The sequence below is a fragment of the Diadema antillarum genome, unplaced genomic scaffold (genome assembly GCF_040938485.1).
Source record: "Diadema antillarum isolate AM-2024a unplaced genomic scaffold, OU_Dant_1.0 seq00001927_RagTag, whole genome shotgun sequence".
In the NCBI taxonomy this organism is placed as follows: Eukaryota; Metazoa; Echinodermata; class Echinoidea; order Diadematoida; family Diadematidae; genus Diadema; species Diadema antillarum.
In genome coordinates this window covers 282,912-304,811 of record NW_027272590.1, presented here as the reverse complement: position 1 = coordinate 304,811, position 21,900 = coordinate 282,912, and the positions used below count along the sequence as shown (strand labels likewise).

At 38.7% G+C, this 21,900-nt stretch overlaps 1 pseudogene; it reads left to right on the top strand.

Moving 5' to 3' along the window:
• The first annotated feature begins 3,955 nt into the window (after positions 1-3,955).
• The window catches only part of LOC139713222 (plexin-A4-like), a 274,914-nt pseudogene continuing 256,969 nt past the window's right edge, over positions 3,956-21,900 (top strand).

Sequence of the window (21,900 nt, the reverse complement as noted above, 5' to 3'; positions counted from 1 at the left end):
CTTTTCTGCAGGCAACGGTGTATTAAATTCCTATACTGTCAAGTTCTGCTGCGGCTTGAACCATGAAAAAGCTACTCGAGGTCGTTGCTGTATATCAACAACAATAGGAAAACGTCTTGACTTCCGGTTCCACGGACTTCCATGCATGGATCATTTGACTAACAAAGTAAACTATAAGCCATAAAGATTCTGACGTCACATTCAGTGTCCGCCCCATCCCGGCATGACCGGTTAAAGGCACGACAAAATACTCACGTGACATGCTTCATGCTACTCCCAAACATTGACTGATTGAACTGGACAAAGATCTGGAGGGTACCAAAACAAAATGCCAGAGAGAAAAGGAACCGCGAATGACCATGCAAACTCTCCAACTGCACAAGGGAGTCGTTTTCCTGGACTTGCACGAAATAAAGACTCCCGCCATCTTCGATCAAAGACGTGAGAAGCATTGTGATTTCGAAGAGAGAGTGGGTGCGGGAGAGTGCTGTATTGGGAGAGGGAGAGAGTGTATTACAGTGTGAGTATATCCGCCATTATATCTCTTGTCTGTCTGCCTTGTGTGTGTGTGTGTGTGTGTGTGTGTGTGTGTGTGTGCGTGTGTGTGTGTGTGTGCGTGTGTGTTGTGTGTGTGTGTTCTTAGTTGGTATCATGTCCAACATCCAGGTACCTCCCATCTGATTAACATCCAATGAACAATGGGTACCAGATATCCTGGAAAACGCAAAGAAGTAAACTCTTCGAATTTCCTATAGAGAAATGTGTTATCGCCATCATCTTCACCATCATCATCACCACCATAATAATGATGATAATGATAATAATAATAATAACAGTAATGATAATACGGTCTTATTTATCCAGGGTGGCCTCTTCAGTGTTCCCACGGCTCTACCAGAGGGCCCTGCCATTATTATTACCCAAGCGTTGCCAGGTACCCATTATTACATGTAAGCACTGGGCGGGAATCGAACTTGGGTACTCCGATTGGGAGTCGGAGTCGTATCCACTGGAGTACCTACAATGCCACAGCGCCCCCACAACATCATCATTATTATCAACACCATCAACATCATCAATACACCTGCATAATAGTCATTATATTTGTCGCCATCGTGGCCATACACCAGTACCGCCATCATGTTGATTAGGAGGATGAGTTTCCATGGTAACCATCACCGTCATCTTTGTCGTTATCACTTCAATCTTTGTTACAAATATCGCTATCATTGACATTATTATACATTAGGTCTCCTGACTCCTATCGTTTTGCTGTTAATATTCGTGTCATCATCATCATCATCATCATCATCATCATCATTTTCATCATCATCATCTTCATCATTATCAAGTTGTCACATTCATCCTTAATCAGAAAAAACCCGAAATGTGGTCATGGGAATGATATGCCAAAATCTACGTATCAGGTGGGATGAAGAGCATCGCCATCATATTTGGAGTCTGTTTTCTTTCATATCGGTCCTCCTCCTCCTCCTCCTCCTCTTCTTCCTCCTCCTCCTCTCTCGCTCTTCTCATTTTCACCATCTAACCCTGAACCTCATTATATACCAGTCCCTTCCACTGCACTCCTCATCACTGCCTGTCACATTACCGTCACCATAACGAGGCATCACCTTGGTTTTACTACCACCACCATCACCACCACCACATCATCATCATCGTCGTCATCATCATCATCATTTATTGCCTCCGCTTATATCGTCATGCAGGTAATATCTGCAGAGATCCAAATTACTGGTACCCAGCGTCACTCCTCATGCTTTATACCTCCACCATCAGGTTCTCATCCATATAGCGCCCCTCGGTGGCGGTCGAAATGATGTATGATGAACATCAATCACGTCACCACCGGTGGATATCCAGCCAACACCTTCTGTCCTCATCACTTCTCTTGTCAATCGCTCGACTCGCCCTATTCAACGCTTTTCATGCCAAACAAACTCCACCCGTTACCATGGCAGCCCATCCGAAATCAATCTCAGACCACATCATTCCTTTTGTTTGTTCGATGAAGCTGGAGACCCAGTCATTGTGCGAACTAAACAAAACAAAAGACGGGGCGTGACTCGAGATGTACGTACATCAATTACCGCGCAGATGGGGGAACGAAAGAATAAAAGATAGCGATGTGCGCCGCTGCCATGACTACAAGATATCGGGGAGCGCTGGGAGAATGAAAGCGTTTCCATTTCAGCTTAAATATACCAAACACAGTGAGCTCATAATTCCAAAATTCGATTTACGAGCATTAAAGTCGCAAGGTGATACAATGAGAATGTAAAATGGGCGAGGCGGTCCTGCTTTCTTTCTTTCTTTCTTTTTTTTTTTTTTTTTTTTTTTACTTCTTTGCTTAGATTTCCTTAGACTCAAGTCGATCGTATCATTTCGGCGGCTTGGTTCTTGCGTGATGCATTAATTCATCAAAGAAGTATTGTAGTCAGAAGCCATTCCATTAACTCGATTGCTTGCGAACTCATTACTCGTCGTTGATTCAGGTTAATTTTCTCTCGCAGTGATGCCTTTTGTGACATGACAGCGAGGTCAGACAGAGTATGCTATCATATACTACACCTCTTCGATTTTTTCGAGGTTGTTTCGCTTAGAGAAAAGGTAATACACACCTTTGAATCGACAAACCTCGGCGCAGATTGTTTTGATTTTACTGCGCGCATCGTAACTCAATCTAAATTTGAGCTTGCGCACGCGGAGCACGGAGGGCGCGGGCTCGCGCGACATGAGGAAAAAATGGCGTAAATCCGTTTAGCCGCAACTCAATATCAATCGCACTCGCGGGTCCTTTAACGCGGTTACGATATTGATGTTTCGGTTCACAATATCTTGTTTAGTAATTTACTCGAAGCAATACATCTATCCGTAACAGATTGTTTTGAATATCATCTCAGTTACAGCGCTATCCATCACAGTCTTTGGTAATAAGCATTAGTCATTTCGTTTTCTTTTAGAATGCTGTAATAATATGATATACCAAATAACGTCCTCTCTCTACCTGCCTCTTGTCTGTTTCAAACGAGCTTCATGAAACCTTGATTGTAACCACAAACTTTTTTAAACATAAAATTTACTTTGACGTAAGATAGACGATAATGTTGAGCTTCTATCAATGATTCACTAGTCCTACCATAGCAAGATACTGTATATTTAGTTCTAACATAACCCGTCCTTTAAATACAGCCAAAATTGGTGGAGTATTAATAAACAAGTCAAGTTTCTTCAAGACAATTGACTGAATTCATACACTCTTACACCTCCTTCACAAATGTAAAATACGCTAAATAGGCGGAGATTAAAAAAGATGATTTATTCATTGTCATTGGCAGTTGCCGAGATTAGAAACAAACGTAGGCAATTTTGTTCACGTTGCATTCTTTTATTTTCTTGTTTTTTTTAACATTCTTTGTGTGCTTTTGTCTTTACGGATACACCACAATATTACTAGTAAGCACGACTTGCTCCTTATCTGTACCTGCACCCCCCCCCCCCCCTTTCGAAAGTCATCTCCACTCCTGTGGGCACTGTTTACTCCAATTAGTTGTTTACTTTTATTGTTTCCGTTCGTTGTCTTCTATATTCCATAATAATATGATAACATGATAATATCGCTATAACTAAACCGCCATGCCCATGGCGGATTGCCACTACTCAGCGAGAGTCAACCTCATTCAAAAGCGAAGCCACTGGAAAAATGAAGACAGTAGGCGCGAATCTTACCCCCTTTTGACGGTGGTCTATCAAGCGGAGCCCGGACGTTATAGGGGCAATAATGTCAACAAAAAGAGTGTTTACACAACTTCATTGTGCGGTAGGCGTGTAGCCGTAGACAGACTGCACGCGTATTGTGCGCCGTAACACCCAAATTAACTCAAGCGCTACACGTGTTGTATGTGTTATGCTGGCGGGTCGTAGAAAAGTGTGTGGGTAATCAGCGGACGAGCCGAGAGAAGGATCTATCAAGCGAACAGCAAGACCATTGGCAGTTACTTGAATACTCTTACTTATGTCCGAAAGTTACATTTTCTGCGAGAACACGTGGTAAGTTTGACGTGTGTGCTGTACAGCGATTTTGATTACTGTTGATGTCAATCATAATCATGTCGACTTGACATGAACTTGGCGGGGTGACCGCATTTTCGTCTACGTGCGTTTACCCCCTACGAGCCATTCAGCGGGTTTCTTGTGCACACCCTGCCTTACTCGCCCGGGCGTACCCACCTGCTTTTGATGGGTATTGAATAGGGCAGGCGAAGGGTGAGTTTAGTGCAGTGGTTTCACGCTTTTGCTGGTGTCGAATGACATGTGTCGTGGCGTTTTAAACAGAAACCCTTTCTCACATTATTCATTTTATCAAGTTATCCGTGATGTTTCCATGACTTTCGACTTCAACAAATTAGTAGGTATAGGTTTCTCTGGTGTAATTACAAAAAAGAAAAGAGCTGGTGTCTGCATACATTACATTGTTGCATCATCAGTACTTTGTGTTTTTGTGTTGTGTGTGAGTAAAATGTAGTACACCATACACTGTAGTTCTGTAATTACTATGTTAATGGTCCCAATTATAAGCCGTGCTTCGTGGGGTCCATAACTATCATTCACGTATTGTCATGTAGACATGCATGAATTACAATCATTTTATTTTCACATCAATTTGTCAATCAACAATATTAATCAACAACATATTTAATTTATTTAATCAATGAATGATTGGTTCAAATGATTTGAATTGAATTTGAACTTCTTCTCCCAGAAGGTAGCCACCTGGTATTTAAACAGTGCTGTCCATGATGTACAAGTATTGTATCAGTAATATGAAGTAATAATAATAATTATAATGATTGCAATAAGCCTGTGATGATAATGATAGTAATGATATTAATATTTATGATAATGATGATATTAGTAATAATGATATTAATATTCATAATAACAGTAATGATGATGATGATAATAATAATAATAATGATAATAAAAACACAAATAATACCAATGATGATAGTGATAAATGTCAAATATATTGTGCACAAACTCACAGAATACATCGTACAGTATGTGGTAGTCATGACCCATAAATGATTTGTTTTGACCATTGCCACTTGTTACCAAAGTGCCCCCCCCCCCCCCCTCACCAGAAGAAAAGGAAAAAGGTGAGCAAGATGTGAGATTCTGGGTTATTGATATTTTGACTTGAGATTGGGAGTATCCCCGTGCTCTGAATTTCAGGAAAGATACCAGCATTGTCTCATATTGAGTATTTAGTATCCATTTTATTGTTTGAAAATTAGTTATTCCCTTTTTACTTTCTGAGTGAATTAAAAAAAAACAACAACCAACAACTACTTTGTGAATGTTGCAAATACAGTGTATGATCCCTTGTTCTACATGTAGGCCTACTTTTACATCTGAAGGTGTCAAATTTTAAGTCTACACATCTAATATGCAAATGGTAGATGTAATGACGTCATTGCTTTGTAAGTCACCCATTGACCTGCATTGCAAATCTTCACTACCGGTACCTGTATTACTTTTTTTTGTGTGTGTAATATATTTTTGTCATTGTTGCAATGCTGTATATTGTACCTGGCCATGTTGACTTGTTGGGGTTAAGGGGTAATGTTTGGTAAATCATTGATCAGAAGTACAATATTTGTAATGAAAATCCTAGACACAAACCTGTGGAAGAGTAGTAAGATGCAATGACATCTTCATGTCATATCATTTGCATATTTTGATTTATTAACTCTTCATGATGAATTCCACATTATTTTTGGTATCCTTCTGCAAAGCTTCCAGGAAGTCTCATGCAGTGAAATGCGTATTCCAATGGCAAACATTGAGCCGTAACATTTATAACATTTTTATTTAAATCATTGATAAGCATCGTCAATGATGATTTGAAGTACTTTGTGTGTGAAGTCATCAAGACAAATGTTGCCAGCGGGCAAGTGCAATCAAAGGGTTAGAGTTTTCCTGAGGTGGAGTTTAAATTCTGTCCAATGGCAGGGGGTGGTTATTTGTGTTCCACATTTCACAAAATTGCCAATTGCTAGACTTGGATCAGCTGTTGTAGAAATGAGTCAAATTGGTATGAGTTGGATCCTGCTTTTCAGCTTCGCAGCATTCATTATCCATTCATTCCATCTTTAAAAATCAAATTAATTTAGTGGAAATTAAACTGAGACAGAATGGGAGGTCAATATTGATGCTGCATAGATTATTTAAGTGCATGAATATTGCATGACAAGTGACTGATTAATTATGAAGTATTTGTAGCAGAAATATGCAGGAGACTATTGCAGTCAATTGTGTTCAGTGTGGATGGTGGCCTGAGAAGAAAAAATATAGGAGGAAAAAATGTGTGTTTATAATGTGTACATGTTGGAATGCCTTATTTGGATGGCACAGTCTCATGAATTTGTTTGTGTTGAAATGAACTATAAAGGTCCTGCTTACCTTTGTTTGGAACAGTGATCTACAAATGTTCAAGATATCACTTTTGATGCATTTGTGTATGTCAGTTGTATCACAAAACATCCTATGGTACCATATAATTTTATTTTTATTTTTTTGTGTAATAAAGCCTAAAATATAAGGAGATATCACTATGTATTTTTCTCATTAAACCATAACTGTAGATGGTTTAGTCCAGAAACCTTTTTTATTATAACTATTGTTCACATTTTGTATATTTAACAATACTTAAAGGACAAGTTCACCTTCATAGACATGTGGGTTGAGACAATATTAGTAGAACACATCAGTGAGAAATTGAGAAAAATTGGGCAATCCGTTCAAAAGTTATGAATTTTTGAAGTTTCTGCTCCATCACGGCTGGATGAGAAGACTACTATAGTTTGTGATGTCACACGTGCACAACAATATAATGAAAGAATAAAGAAAATTCAACATATTTTCACTTTTCTCGCATTTTATAACAAAAGAATACTCAACCTCTCTCTTTCAGAAGGCAGGGGGAATAATATTACCCTTAACATACATCAGTAACAAGTTGAAGAAATGTGCACTTTATTCAAAATGTAAAGTTTTGTGAGATCCTCTTTTTATTTTCCTTCTATCATTGTATGCATGTGACATCACACACTGTAGTAGTCATCTCATCCAGCAGACACTGCGCAGATACTTTAAAAATTCATAACTTTTGAACAGATTATCCGATTTTCCCCAAACTTTCACTGATGTGTTCTACTAATATTGCTGCATTCACTTAAACCACATGTATATGAAGGTGGACTTGTCCTTGAACATCGATTATACTGGTTCAAATTTTTACATTGGTTGTTTCTATCCCTAACTCACATTTTAGAACTATTTTGAAGCACTATTGCTGGCTTTTTGTTTCATCTGAAAATGGAAATAAGCATATTGAGATAAATGTCATCTGGGCTTGATGACAAAGAAAGAATACATGTAGTGTTCTCTGTATTACATACATATTGTAAGTCGCTTACAACTCATCAAGGGCACATGGGGGGTGGTTGAAGGGGGGGGGGGGGATCTGCATACACTGTAAGTGGTTGATATGGGAAGTTTGTGTTGTTACCTTGGGACTGCACAGAGTTGATAAATCCGAGACCTGTGTTTGAAGGACAAAAAAATTGTCATTATCCAGAAGTAGGTGTCGCCCAGGTAAGTGTTTTTTCGCAGACAGGTAGGCTGTGTTGGATGTGAAGAGATTAAAAAAAACCAAAAAAAAAAAACCAACAGTCTGATCCATGCAATTTGTGTTTGAAGTGGAAGGGGTGGAGCATATTGAGCATATTGAAGCCTTGAGACAGAATCCATCAAGAGATTTGTAAACTGTGGGAATATAAGTATCTTGAAACAAATCATCTTCAGCACAGTTGGTCCTTACTAATTACTGCACAATATTTGAGGAGTAGCAAAGTCATCCTGAAGAAAATCTGAAGTACACATATTTTGTAGCTTTATACTTCCATGATTTCACCTTCAGTAGACCTCTGCATTCCTGCTTGGGAAATTTTTAAATACTCTTGTTTCAATGATTAAACAAGGGAGTAAATGTGACAGTGCACCTCAAAACGAACATAAAGTCGCACACACTGATTTTGCGTGAGGACTGAAAATAAGTGAAATGGGTCAACCTAGCCGATCTTGACCTTTTCATATTTTCTGAAAGAGCGGGTCTTCTTTTACATTATGCTAAAATTTGGTATCATAAAACGGGCAGGAAAGTGTGTTTTTTTAGCAGTTTATCTCGAACATTTTTGGTAGAATACTGTGATCAGGTGTGTCTTTAGAATCCCTTTTTCCTTTCTGAAAAACCTTGTCCACACTCTTCACTTTCAACTCTAATAACTTTTGAAGGGATAATGCTACTGCTTTGAAAGTTGGCATTAAGTATGGACAGAATGTGTTAATGAGGCATGCTTAATTTCAGTTTAATCTGATAATCCCTTCATTGTTGTTACTCTGGTGGTTTACTTCCTGTTTTTTGTCCCATTCATCGCACAGCCAGCACGGTTTGGTAAAGATTAAGCGCTTGAATAGACACTGTACTTCAGAGCCTCTTTTCTCAGTTCACACTTTTCCTGAGTTTGTGCTTTCTTTCCAATATTTAGATAGGTTAGGAGAGTCCATTTGATTTGAGTTATACATCATTTTAAAGCTTAAAGTCTGCTCTTTTAGAATATGGTCTTAACTTAAAATTCATGTCTGGCGACTTTTTGTTTGTTTTGAGGTGCAGAGTCACAAATAAAAGATTCAACAGAAGCTTAAAGGGATAGTATAGTTTTGGTTGAGATTGAGCTGCAGGTTTCCAACTTTTTTTTGGTAAGATAATGAGAAATTTCAAATAAAATATGAAAGAGCATGTAATTCTAAGAGGGATTCAAAGTTTATTTAATGAAAATTGGTTTTGAAATGGCAGAGATATATCCAAAACAAAGGGATCCTAATAAAATGGGGGACCTAGCTTTTATTAGGATTGCTTTGTTTTATTTAGCTTTTGGATATCTCAGCCATTTCAAAACCGATTTTCATCAAATAAGATTTGAATTACTCTTAGAATTGTATGCTCTTTAACATTTCATAGAGTGGTTTCTAAATATCTTGCAAAACGTTATAAGCTTAATCCTCATCTCAACGAATACTATACCATCCCTTTAATCACACTTTTTTGTTGTTGAAAACATGAATGTTTCTGGACTGCCTTTAAAGACTTCTCACTCACAAAAGAGAACGTTCTACAGTGACATGATCTAATGACTAGGATGCCATTTTGATATTGGGTTCCCATTATCCCATCAGTTTGGACACAACATTATTTATTCAGTACACACAATATGTCTGATTTACCCAAATCTTCACTGAATATTGTACTTACTTCACTGCTTTCTTTGAAATTTGTTGTTTCTACTTTTGTGGTTCCACGAGGGGCATGAAATATATTCCTCTCTTTCAACCCCCCCCCCCCCCCTTCAGAGAGAGTTAGATAGTTTAGAGTCCATAGTCCACTTCATCTGACATTAAATGCATCATGACATGCAATATGTACATATTCATTGCGTGGAACACAAAGACGCGGACTTGAGTTTCGCGCGAGGGATGATGACTTGAGGTCGGGATTTAGCCGGCAAGATTCGGTTTCCGGAGCAGAGACTATCCTTTCAAATCTCCGGCCACATACTGGAGCCGTGGTCTGAAAAAAAAAAAGAAGAAGAGAAAAGAAAAAAAGAAGGAAAAATGAAAGCGGCTCAGATTTCTGATGAGGAATTTCTCACTCTGAAGAATGGCTGATTTCCTCCCAGAATTATGCGTATTTGAATTTTGAATTTCAAATTTGCTCTTTGTTCGGGTCGTATGACTGAATGTTCAGGACTGAATGTTCATGAGTGACACGTCCAGTGACTTTGGGGTGGAAGAACACAGGAAACATTGGTGTTGTTGAATTTATACACATATTGCTTTGTCTTGTAGATGTTGTAAAATCAATGTTGATTTTGTTTTTGTTTTTGTGGGGTTTTTTTTTTTTTTGGTGTGTTTACAATAAAGGGACACATTAAAGGGACTGTACAGCATTGGTTGAGGTGGGGATTCATGTTTTGAACATTCCTAAGTGAGATAATGAGAAACCTCTTATGAAATATGAAAGAGCATGTAATTTTAAGAAGGATTCAACGTTTATTTGATGAAAATTGGTTTTCAAATGGCTGAGATATCCAAAAAAGTGATGATAATAATAAAAGGCGACAGGCCATGCCTTTTATTAGGATCTCTTTGTTTCACCTTGTTTTTGGATATCTCAGCCATTTCAGAACCGATTTTCATCAGATAAACTTTTGATGCCCCTTAGAATTGCATGCTCTTTGACATTTCATAGAGTGGTTTCTGAATATCTCGCAAAACATTAAAAGCTAAATCCTCACCTCAACCAGAACTGTATACACCCTTTAAGATGGGCAGGAAAAATACCTTGGTACAATGCATAGCAACCTGACAGTGTAATTGGAGAATTGAACAGTTTGCAGGTGTTGTGGATGCAATAAGATACACTTTATATTCACAAAGCAAGGAATGTGCATATGGGCAATTCCACGGTAACTGACGTTACACGTAAGGATTTTCTTGAAATTGTTTACCTTGTAGTTTTGTGAATGAAAGCACCTTGGGCTTGCAATTACCATTGATGAATAAGTTCATGAGAATGAAGAAATAGGTGGAAAGATTTTCTCTCAAACTGCATTTCTTATCACATAGCAAGTGAAAATGTGTCGGTAACTGACGTTACGGAAAAAGGACATGGGAAATTATGGTGTAGATGTAAATGGAAATATCTCATGTCCCTGACTTTTAGCCTTTACGTGTTTAATATGGCAATACACCTAGGTTCTTAGGAACAGGTGTGCAAAATAATGTGCACTTTAGTTGTCTCCTTTTACCACCATGCCAATTTCAGTGAAGGCATGACGGTAACTGACGTTACGTAACTGACGTTACGCTTACATTTGCCATAGGGTTTACACATGCAAAATCATGATTGGGAATAGCTATGTGATATTTCATAATTCTGACCATTCAGAATGATTTGGTTGATATGGAGTCATACCTTGGTTCATCAGTCATAAATACACAATGAAATGAAACAGTAGTCCATTTTCTTTGTGTTCTATTAAAACTTAAAGGTAAACATGTCAGTAACTGACGTTACGTAACTGACGTTACACATACTTTGCCGTGGGGTTTACAGAGAACTAATTTATTTAACAGGTTATTATACTGCTGCAATGTACCAGTGACAATCCCAGGCAACTACAGCAACAAATTAAATCAAAATCTGAAGACACAAATAATATTGGGTGGGCCCTTAGGGGGCACCCCCCCCCCCCCATGCCATAGCACAGTTGGGCAAAAATAATGTAAATGCACAAGAGGATATTTCTTGACATTTGTCTGAAGATTTAATTTTTATTCAACATTTATGATTACACAGAGCCATTAATAGATTAAGCAGTTCCAAGTATAAATATATTGACATGACTAAGGGCTTTTTTGTTTGTTTGTTTGTTTGTTTGTTTGTTTGTTTTTTAATGAACAGGAAAGTTTTTATCTACATAGAGTGCTCCACCCATAATACCTTGTAGTACTACACAAAACATGGATACTTTTGTGCTTGAAAAAAATATCAAAATATCTTCCAGGTCATGGGGAAAAATATGTATCAACTCATAAATATGCATAAATATGTATGAAATCTATTGTGATATATTTCTCCTTCTTTTCTTTATTTTACTCCTGATGATCTCCATCATCAATTGATTTAAATGAAAAGTGTCGCACTTTTAATATTTCTCTGTGAAGAAGAAAAATAAATGCTTTTTTGGTCAAAAGAGCATTATTGTTTTATTCCTAGCTTGAAGTAATTTAACTGTTTTTCTTTTCCTTTTCACTGATATATCACGGCTTGCAAATACATTCGAGATACCAAGAAATCGGACTTTGCAACGAAAGAATACGAAAATCAATATAAAAAACTCTTCCTGTTCATAATTATCATGTGTTGTATTACAAAATGTCCCTGCATGAATAGAATAAAGTAATCAACAAATACACACTGTATGAACAATTTTTTTTTAAAACCCTATAGAATCCTCTCTCACTTTGAGCAACATCAGTGTTAAGTTTCAAACAATAATGAGTACATGCCTTACGTACCATAATACAAGATGAGCCATGTTAACTACACCACACATCTAAGTGCAAGAGAAGAAATATCTGTTTGTGCATTTGCCTTGAGGTAGAAACTGGACTAAGCTTCCTGAAAAAAAAAAAAAAAAATGCCAGCAGAAGCAGACATTGGTGAAGACTGTTAAACTGTTGGTATGCAGCTGTGCAGAAGTTTTTTTTTTTTTTTAATAGAAAATGTGGTTAACATGCAATCATGTCACTGATTAGGCCTACAAACTTTGGTAGCTTTATCATCCCGTAGGACTGGGAATGTACTAATTTGAGTGCATATACTGCATGTGGCAAACTAAACTTCCAGATGATTTAACCTTAAACTTGTGCTGAATCAAAAATCGAAAGCTCAAGCCCCCCCCCCCAAAAAAAAAAGATAATCATGGTAAATGAATGAATAGATAAATGAATTTAGAAATAAAATAAAATTTAAAAAAAATATCCATGGACATACCATGGTAATGACATCATTTCCTATGAAAGGGATTGCTGCTCTTTGTTGTAAGTTGACTTCCCAGATGTATTGAAATGGCCAAAAGTCAAAAAATTTGCCTCAGTTATAATTACTGTCATGGTAACTGACGTTACATACTCGTGTATGACGTTTCGGTAACTGACGTTACACATTTTGTAGTGCTCATTTTGACTCTCCAGTATGCCAAGTATCCTTATGTCTGGTATTAAAATAAAGGCATATGGGCATACATTAGAAATCCCAAGTTACATCATACAGCTCACTTCCTTTGATGAATAAACTTAAAAATTCCTTGTTTTTGGTAACTGACGTTACATCCATCATTATCAAAGTAATTAACAGTTTTTATCAAATTCTTTAAAGCTACCAGCTTTTTTTTCTATCGTGTGGTAAAAGACTTCTCTGGTAACTGCATACATATGAAAGATTGTTGTTTAGAGTACTAATAAAGTGGATATACAGAGAGTAAGTTATGCGACAATACACTCTTTTCACCATTGAGTTATAGGCATATTTTGGCAGCCATTTTGAAAATCAAAATGGCCGCTTTTATTGCAAAAACATAATGATTCTTAAAACTTCAACTCAAGTACTGTCTGAAAATGTATGGTGTTTGAAACAAATATCATTTTGAATTTTTGGCACCTGTGTCCTAGTTACCGTGGAATTGCCCATATGTGCATGTTTGTGTCAGATTTGTTAAAGATATGTTTTAGTCCAACATTACATTGAATTGCGAAGGAAAGTTTTCCTTATTCATAGAAATTCAATACGTGATGCTACAATGCTGTACATGTATGCCTACAATGTGATGTTTATTTCAGCCTTCAGTAAACGAAGAAGATGTACATATAACACACAAACTACAGTAGGAAGGATAATCCTTACCCATATCAGGGTGCTACATAACATAAAAAAACAAACAAAAAACACTTCCCCAGTTGGGCAAGCAGATCTTCAAATTGTTGCAGAACACTTGCCTGAACATGAATTTTATTTGCCTGAAAAGAAAGCCCCAAAATATAATAATAATAAAATGATATAGAAAATCATGTGTAAGTCAAGGGCTTGATTATAAAACACAATCATTTGAATGCACAGCACACATTGATTCACATATACTTAAACACATTGGAGTAACAAACTTGATTCGATCGAGTGTTGGTGTTGCATTGCATTGGGCTTCTTCATCATGCAAGAGTTGGAAAGTTGCTGAAATGAAATAAAAATGCATTGCATCACTAAATGGTCCCTGGAATGGATGACTTGTGGGCTTGTAGGGGATGGGGGTGGGGAGAAGTTTAAAAAAAAAAGGTGGCTTAAAACTTTGTACCAAAACACTTGCCTGACTTTGATTTTCACTTGTCCTGGGCAATCAAGCAAGCGCTTACCGGTATAGCACTTTGCCCATATAATACCTTTTTTTTTGTTTTTGTTTTTTTGGTAAGATCAGCGTCTATACTTTCATACTTGCCATTATTACAGACTTTTAATGGTTTTGAGGTGCGATGAAAGGTAAATTCCAACTTACGAAGTGGGAAAAAAAATACCATGACATCAGCCAACCAGAAATTGTGCACCCATGCAGATTGTAACCAAACTAGCTTTTTCGACGGCAGGAGCATGCCATTCATTCATGGAATATGTGTAATGTTCATGACAAATCAATGATATCTAGACCTCATTCACCAGTGTGTGTGTGTGTGAGAGAGAGAGGGGGGGGGGGATAGAGGAGAGAGAGAGAAAAAAAAATGAGAAAGTAGTAAACAGAACAAGGGACAAAGTAAGAGCAAAAAGGGAACATCCCTCCCCTCATCAGCATAATCTATTTGGCGAGTGTCTCTTTCACAGGGCCATCTGTTTACTGTAATCACGTAATGGTGAGCATGTAGCACCCATTCTACCAATTGTGTGGTGCTGAGAGGCGGTATTGATCCCCCCCTCTGTACCACTTTTTGTTGCCCACTTCGCTCGGCAGCCAACAACGGATCGATTACCCCCGACTGGCTCGTGGCCGCAGGATGGATGGAGATGAACGGGAGGATGGTGCCTGGCATCAGATGCAGGCCCGCATCATTTTGGAAATATGCATGTGTAATGCAGGGCGCATGCTGCGGAATTATTGATGCCGGTCCTCAAAATGGGGCTTGATGAACATACCCCTTCGTCCCTCTCCTTCGTGAAATGGGAACTTAATAGGGTATTGCTCAACATAGTATGACACCTTCTGTGTTTTGGAATGAATTGCTGGCTCCGATGTGCGAGATGATTATCTTTTCGAAAAAAAAAAAATCCTCCATCTGTGGATGAGGTATCTGTTTTGAAAAAAAAAAATTCTCCATCTGTAGATGAGGGGGGGCATCGTTACTCCCGTGTGTATTTGTGCAAACTTGTGGTATCATTGCTTCCCAGAGCCACTGGAATAGAACCAATGAGCTCCTCTACTGGATGCGGACTGTGCAGTTCGCTGGGTGATCAATAAGAATTCAGCTCACGGAGGCAGGATTTCAAGGCCATCTGGCAAACATGATATCTCTCAATATTCAGACGGCTCGGGAATGGTTCTCTCTGTAATTCGGCTCCAATCCTTTGTTCATTTGGGTGGGAGATCAGCTTGCTTCGTGCAAAATTTATTTTTCTTCAGAAGGATGCAGTATTCGATTGCATATTAACGAAGGGACAGGGTCGTGCCGTCTCTAATAAACTAACGCAACTTTGTATCCGGCAACTCCTCTTCCTTCACAAGTCCTTGATTCTGTCAGTCTCTCATTTGTTCACAATCAATGTTTGTGACAGTAACCTGCTGTTTAATACCCCCTTTTTTACCCTTTAGTACATTTGCAGAGAGTAGAGCCAAGGAGGTATACCTCCTCAGTTGAGCCAAGCTGCCTTAACCCATTGAGGACGGGCTGATTTTGCTACAACACACATTTCCCATAGACACTTGCCCAAGTATACTCAGGGACTCGTATTCGATGGGTTTAAGAAAAGCTTTTAAATGAGGATTAATGCGCTGGTTCCTATAATATATGTGATGGACAGATCCAAGCCTGTTTTCTAATGCATGAAATGGACAGTTGTATTGATTGTGACGCACATCAAGTGGGTTCAAATTAAGTAGCATGTATATTTGGCAGGGCACATTGTCTGTGGGGTTTGCACACCTAGTTGAGTTCTTTTTGTCAACATAGAAGGCTTAACCCACCCCCCCCCTCCGCTTCTATTTGTGAAGTAACACCAGTGAGTGAGTGTGTGTGTCCAAGACAGGATCCATTTTAGCCCTAATCTATTTACGAGCAAGTCCTCAATGGGAGCTTGTAAATTGGAGCAAGGAAAGAGAATTGTTACGAAGAAGATCTTAGCAGTATTGATGATCTGTCCGGTAGAGATAGCGGGTAGGGGGGGGGGGGGATGAGATACCTGTATACCTGTGAAGAAGGTGCTCCTCTACAATTGAAGTCCCGCTATTCACTAGCAAGTGGTTCTTTTCTTCCACTAAAGTCCAATCACAGAGTGTGGCGGTCGTGGCCCCTTTCTTTGTGTCCATTCACCTCGATGCTCCTGTATTTAGAACTCCTCCCCCCCCCCCCCCCCCCCCCTCTATTCTTTTTGCTCTGAAAGTAACTGGAAGGAAGCTTTCAGTGAAAGCCACTTATTGTTTGCCAACACTGCATGAGGGGGTTGTTCACACTGATCAGTGTAGGACTACCCAGGGTTTGTTAGTGACCAGTTCACTATCATACCTGTGCTCCAGGAGACGGAGGCTATTTGATGAGTAGACCAAGTGCCAATGTACACCTGTAGGACAGATCATTGCAGTGGAGTCCTATGTCCTCCCTTCCTCATCCCTTGATGATGTACATTTTGTACCCATGTAAATCTAGTTCACATGCATGATTTTGATAGCTATGACATGACTGTTCAAGCTGTAGATATTGCTATTACAAGTCAAGTAACTCCAGTGCTAATACCAGTGTCCTCTCTCTAGTATGAGCAATCTTGGATGAAGATTTTGGTGTGAAATGCCCCCTCCGCTCTAAGCTGTGCCTGGATTCTGATCTGTGAGCAAACAGCCAAATGGGATTTACTCTCTTGTTAAAATGCTCTATATAAATCACCCCCTAAGAGTTTACAGTAGTTCTTATCCTAACACTTACCCCCCCCCCCCACCCTTGTGACAGGAGATACAAAGAAGGTATCCCATAAATACAAGGACATTGCAAATTCCTACTACTGATTTACTTTGCACGAAGTAAAAGCTCTCAATCAATCAATTTGTATTTCATTTCGGGCAGCAAAACACACTTGGCCTTATTTCTAGGCTAAATTGACATTGTCAGCAGGATAACATGGTGATGTTTTCAGTCTGGTTTTTATGGGTTAGAAAGAATCTTTACCTTTTATTTGTTTTTGCCTGTTATAAAGGCACTAAACCATCAGGTAATTAGAATTTTAACTTCTCTCCCACTCTTCAAATTTGAGATGCCATCTCCAGTTATGATATATATTTTTGGAGGATTGGGTAAGTGGGACCTACACATACAACATTCATACCTTCAAGCTCAGTGATAGAGCAATAGATTGAAGATTAATTCTCTCGGATCCACAACTTAGCTTGAAGATTAATTCTCTCGGACCCACGACTTCAAAATCCCATTGACACTGTGCACAGACAAGTTGCCAATGGTGGTGACAAGGTTAATGGAAAGAATAAGTGAGGAGTACAGTACTATACACAGAGACTTCTCCAACCTCTAGCAACTGGATATTCTCAGGAGGGCCTGGACCCCCTTGCCAATGCATCACAAGCACAAAGTTGGAGCCTGGGGTCTAAGCTCTGAGGTTACAGATGCTGTCTGGTGCTGTCTCAGCCTTATTTTGGAACATAGCAAAACTAGAATTGGGCGGAAAAGGCTAAATTTTAGGGGCAGAAAATGCATCTATCTTAAAGCAGGAGACATAAAGAATGGGAGAAAGTCAAACTCAAGCGGGAGATTTTATGCTATTTGCCTCAAAGTGGGAGAGTTGGAATCTCTGTATCACCATCTCCCTCTCCCAAAGCAAGTCATTTTTATGTATACACCGAGTGTCTCTCAAAATGACTCTTGGCTGGTATCGATGATATCCCTCACAAGCAAAACATTTGTGACAAAAACACCTCCTTTTTTGTGAGAGGATTTGGGAAATGGGATGAAGGCAGTGGGGAACCCGTCCAATACCACCACCCTTGCATTAACTCATCCTGTCCTCTCCCAGTACGACCATTCATTCCTTGACATCTCAGTGAGAAGAAACCATTCAGGTCCTGACATGGGGAGATTTCTTCCTTTTGTTGCGAGGACAAAAAGATGGATTGGTGGGGGAGGGGGTGGGGGTGGGGTTGGAAGAAGGGAGCGAGGCAAGAGGCAGGAAAGGAGATGCCCAGTGCCTTTTAGGCCACCTACCGGTTAACATGCTTTCTTATTTCTCCCGTTTTCATACATGTGGATTCAGGGGAAGCAGAAAGATTAGTGGAATACTGGCTGACAGTTTTAGGAAGATTGGACTGTGAAAAAGTTATGAATTTGAAAAGTTTTTTTTTTTTAAAATTCAAACTTGATGTGCTGCCCTCTTTGGATTCTTGGAGGGTTCCTCCCGTAGAATATCTAAAAAGGTAGGGGAGAGGGCCTTGGAACTAAGGAATTTCCTGTGACTGAAAAATAATCACAGATCAAAATGACATACATCTCACTATTTAATATACTAGTATGGCCCAATTTTTAATGCAGGCACACAAATCTTGAATGTTGTACCTTATGGAGACCTTGAAGAGTTGCCTCAAGAAATTGATCGTACTACAAAGTGATATTTCAGTGAAGAAAGGTCTTACTGACAGCTGGATGGTGGTTCTAAAGTGCATTGTCTCTCCATATTTCTGATGACATACTATTTTGTGGTCTTCATATGATTCTTCATTGTAGAGTAGTGGTAATTTAACAATGATGAATTCCAAGTGGAGTGATTGTACTGTAGTTGCTAACAATTAGTAACCCACAATTTCATTCTCATTGTTTTTGAAGTCAAACCAGTGAGAAGTATTTAGAGTGATGATATTGTAGCCTCATCTTCTTTGCATTTATTTGGTTTGTGACCAATATTTCTGTTTCATGAAAAACATGTGAAATCTCAAATCTCTACAAAGTCATTGTCTGGTGTTTGATTAAAATGAACTGTTTCCTGCCAGTCAGATTGGTTGAATTTACTGTATTGTTTTTGCAAAGAGTGACATGTTCCCTTTTGTCTGTAATTGACTATTGGCAGGACTAATGTTGAATGCTTTGTTTGTGAAGGAAAGTGAAAATGAAAGGTGTTAAAAAAAGAGTTTATACAATGAGTAAGGCTGATACACATTTCTCTGACCCACTCCCACTGTTTTGTTCTGGAGTGTTGGACCTGAGGCTGGTTTGAAGTCCTGTGGCTTCTACAATCAGAGTATCCCATGTGATTAGTACCAGTGGAGTTTGTTTGGTGTATCTTTTTATCAGCTGGGAACAAAGAGGGGTGTTTGAAGTTACTGAATACCAGGGAGTGTCTGTTAGTAGACACAAAAGATTTACCATTATAATCCTTCTAAATAAGTTCCCTGGTTGTGAGGAGAGTGGATCAGGGGCTTGGCTTAGCGTAGCGCAGTAGCAGGCCCACAAAGATTGCTTGTAGTAGTGACAAATAAGTGCAAATTAACTAACAGGCTTGTTTACAGCTGGTTGTCAAATTTGGGTTAGCCTGGCCTCTTTGCTGTTTGTCTGTAGTATATTAGAGTAATATATCCCTACATTTGCAATGTGGTTTCATTGGGGCATAAGTATTATGTGCCACATATTCATACTGCTCTCTTTCTCTCTATATAATTTATGAATTATAAAATTTCTGCCTATGTGTACAGCATTCAACTCTATATTCTGTATTTTCTCTGATTTCAGTGACGGCAGCTTCACCGAAAACAAATTATGTGTCATATGCCCATTAGTTCACTTAATCCCAAATTCCAGATACATACATCCATCGCATGTAACGAGGTGGAAAACAAAACCCTTTGTTTCTATAGAGAATAAATCACAAGGATAGTATGCTCAGGTGGGCTTTTAAATATCTTGTGCAGGGCATCTCTCACTTGCGAAGGCAATGAGGAAAGATAACACGCACACATACAAACACAGGTACAGTATTTTCTCCCTTTTTTAGTATAGTATTCCCATTCATCAGGCACAGATAACCTGCCAATGTTGCACATTAGCAGTGCCGGAATGACGCAGTAAGATCGGGTTGACGGCTAAGACTGGCTTCATCCAAGAAGTCAATGACCCGGAGCATAACAAATGACTCCTCGTAGAATCGTATAACGACTGTCTGTTGCGAGTCCATGATGTGCTAATGTCCTTGAGTTTCACCGAGCACATCTATAAGAGGAAGTGACTGGAATAATTTATCTTCTCTGCATGCCACAATTATTCCATGTTGCATTAATGTGAGGAGTATAATGCATAGGTCCCATCAACTTCTTTTTGTGTGGGTATTGTAGGCGAGGGGGTTGTCTTTGAAATGATCCCTGCATGATACATTTGTGAGCTTTGATCATCATTACAGTTTGTTTGCGTGCTGCAGGGGATGAACGTATACAGAGAGAACGAAGACTATGTACAAGAATGAATGTTGATGTGAAGGCATGTAGCAATGGTGTGTGTGTGTGTTTGTGTGTGTGTGTGTGTGTGTGTGTGTGTGTGCTGGTATATATCTAGAATGTACACCCCTCAGAAGATGAAGAAGATAAATGAAGTTAAATTAAGAATGAATGATGATGTGAAGGCATGTAGCAAGTGTGTGTGTGTGTGTGTTAGTGTGTGTATGTGTGCATTTGTGATCAAATCATGTGTGCATTTGTGATCAAATGTATCAAATGACAAAAAGATTGACCAAAAAAAAAAGTTTGCCGGAATACATCTAGAATGTACACCCCTACATATGAAGAGGAGAAATGAAGTTACATAGTACTTATCAATAGTATTGAATTCAAACAGAGCCTAATACGTTTGTTGTTGTTCATGGGACACCGTGGGATGCTTTCGCAGATGACACTAAATCTATACCACTGGCTTTTTCATCAATACAAACGATTTTACTTGGCTTCCCCAATATTTGAGGCCCCATTCCTCCTCAGTCAAGTACCATGAGGAACATTCCTACTTGAAGCATCGTCGCCATGGTAACAGTGTGGCAGCTTACGAATTGGAGATGGCCCTGACCAGATCGTCTGTATCTTTTCTCTCTTTTTTTTCTCCCATCCAGATTGTGTCTTTGAAAGATAGAAAGACTGCGAAGCATGTATTCCAATTAAGTGTGCTGATGATGTGCCAGAAACAAATTTTTGCTGGGATGTTTTGTATTAACTACTTCATCTTTTTTAATACAAAGAACCGTCAAATTGTAAAAGACATATGTACATTTAAAAGCATAACATTATTCCCCTTACCTTCCAAAGGAGGTACAAATCAAGTGCTCTCTTTCACTATGCTTGAAAAATTTTTAAAAAATGGGGAAATCTCTGTATACAGTGTATGTTCTTTGTATCGTTCTTCTCATGTGACATCACAGGGAATACTGTAAAACATGATATTTTCGCGGCATGAAATTTTCGTGAATTGGAGCCGACGGCCTTTTTCACGGCATGAAATTTTCGCGAGTTGCTTCTAACATTCAATGCGTATAGTGTAGACAAGAACTTTCATGTGCATTTTAATTTTGCAGATCTTGGCTCTCGCAAAATTTGCGAAATTGAAATGCATGCGAACATTCCTTGTTTTACAGTAATTTTCCTGGTATCACATTGCAATTTGCTGTGCATTTTTTATATGACTGCTATACAAAATTTCTTGTGTGTAGCAGGTTTTTTTTTTTCTTCTTTTTTTAACATAGGACTGTACAGAACTTTGTTAAAAGTAGTTAGCCATTGATCAAAACTGCTAATCAAATTTGAGAAGTCAAATTATTCCCTGCACCACAAACTGTTTGAGCCTTTTCATCCAACAATGATGGCACATGAATTAAACCCAAACTGTGTGAATTTCATATTATTTGAATGGATTGTCCAGCTTTCCTCAAATTCCATGGATATGTTCAACTAAACAATCCTGAATTTACTG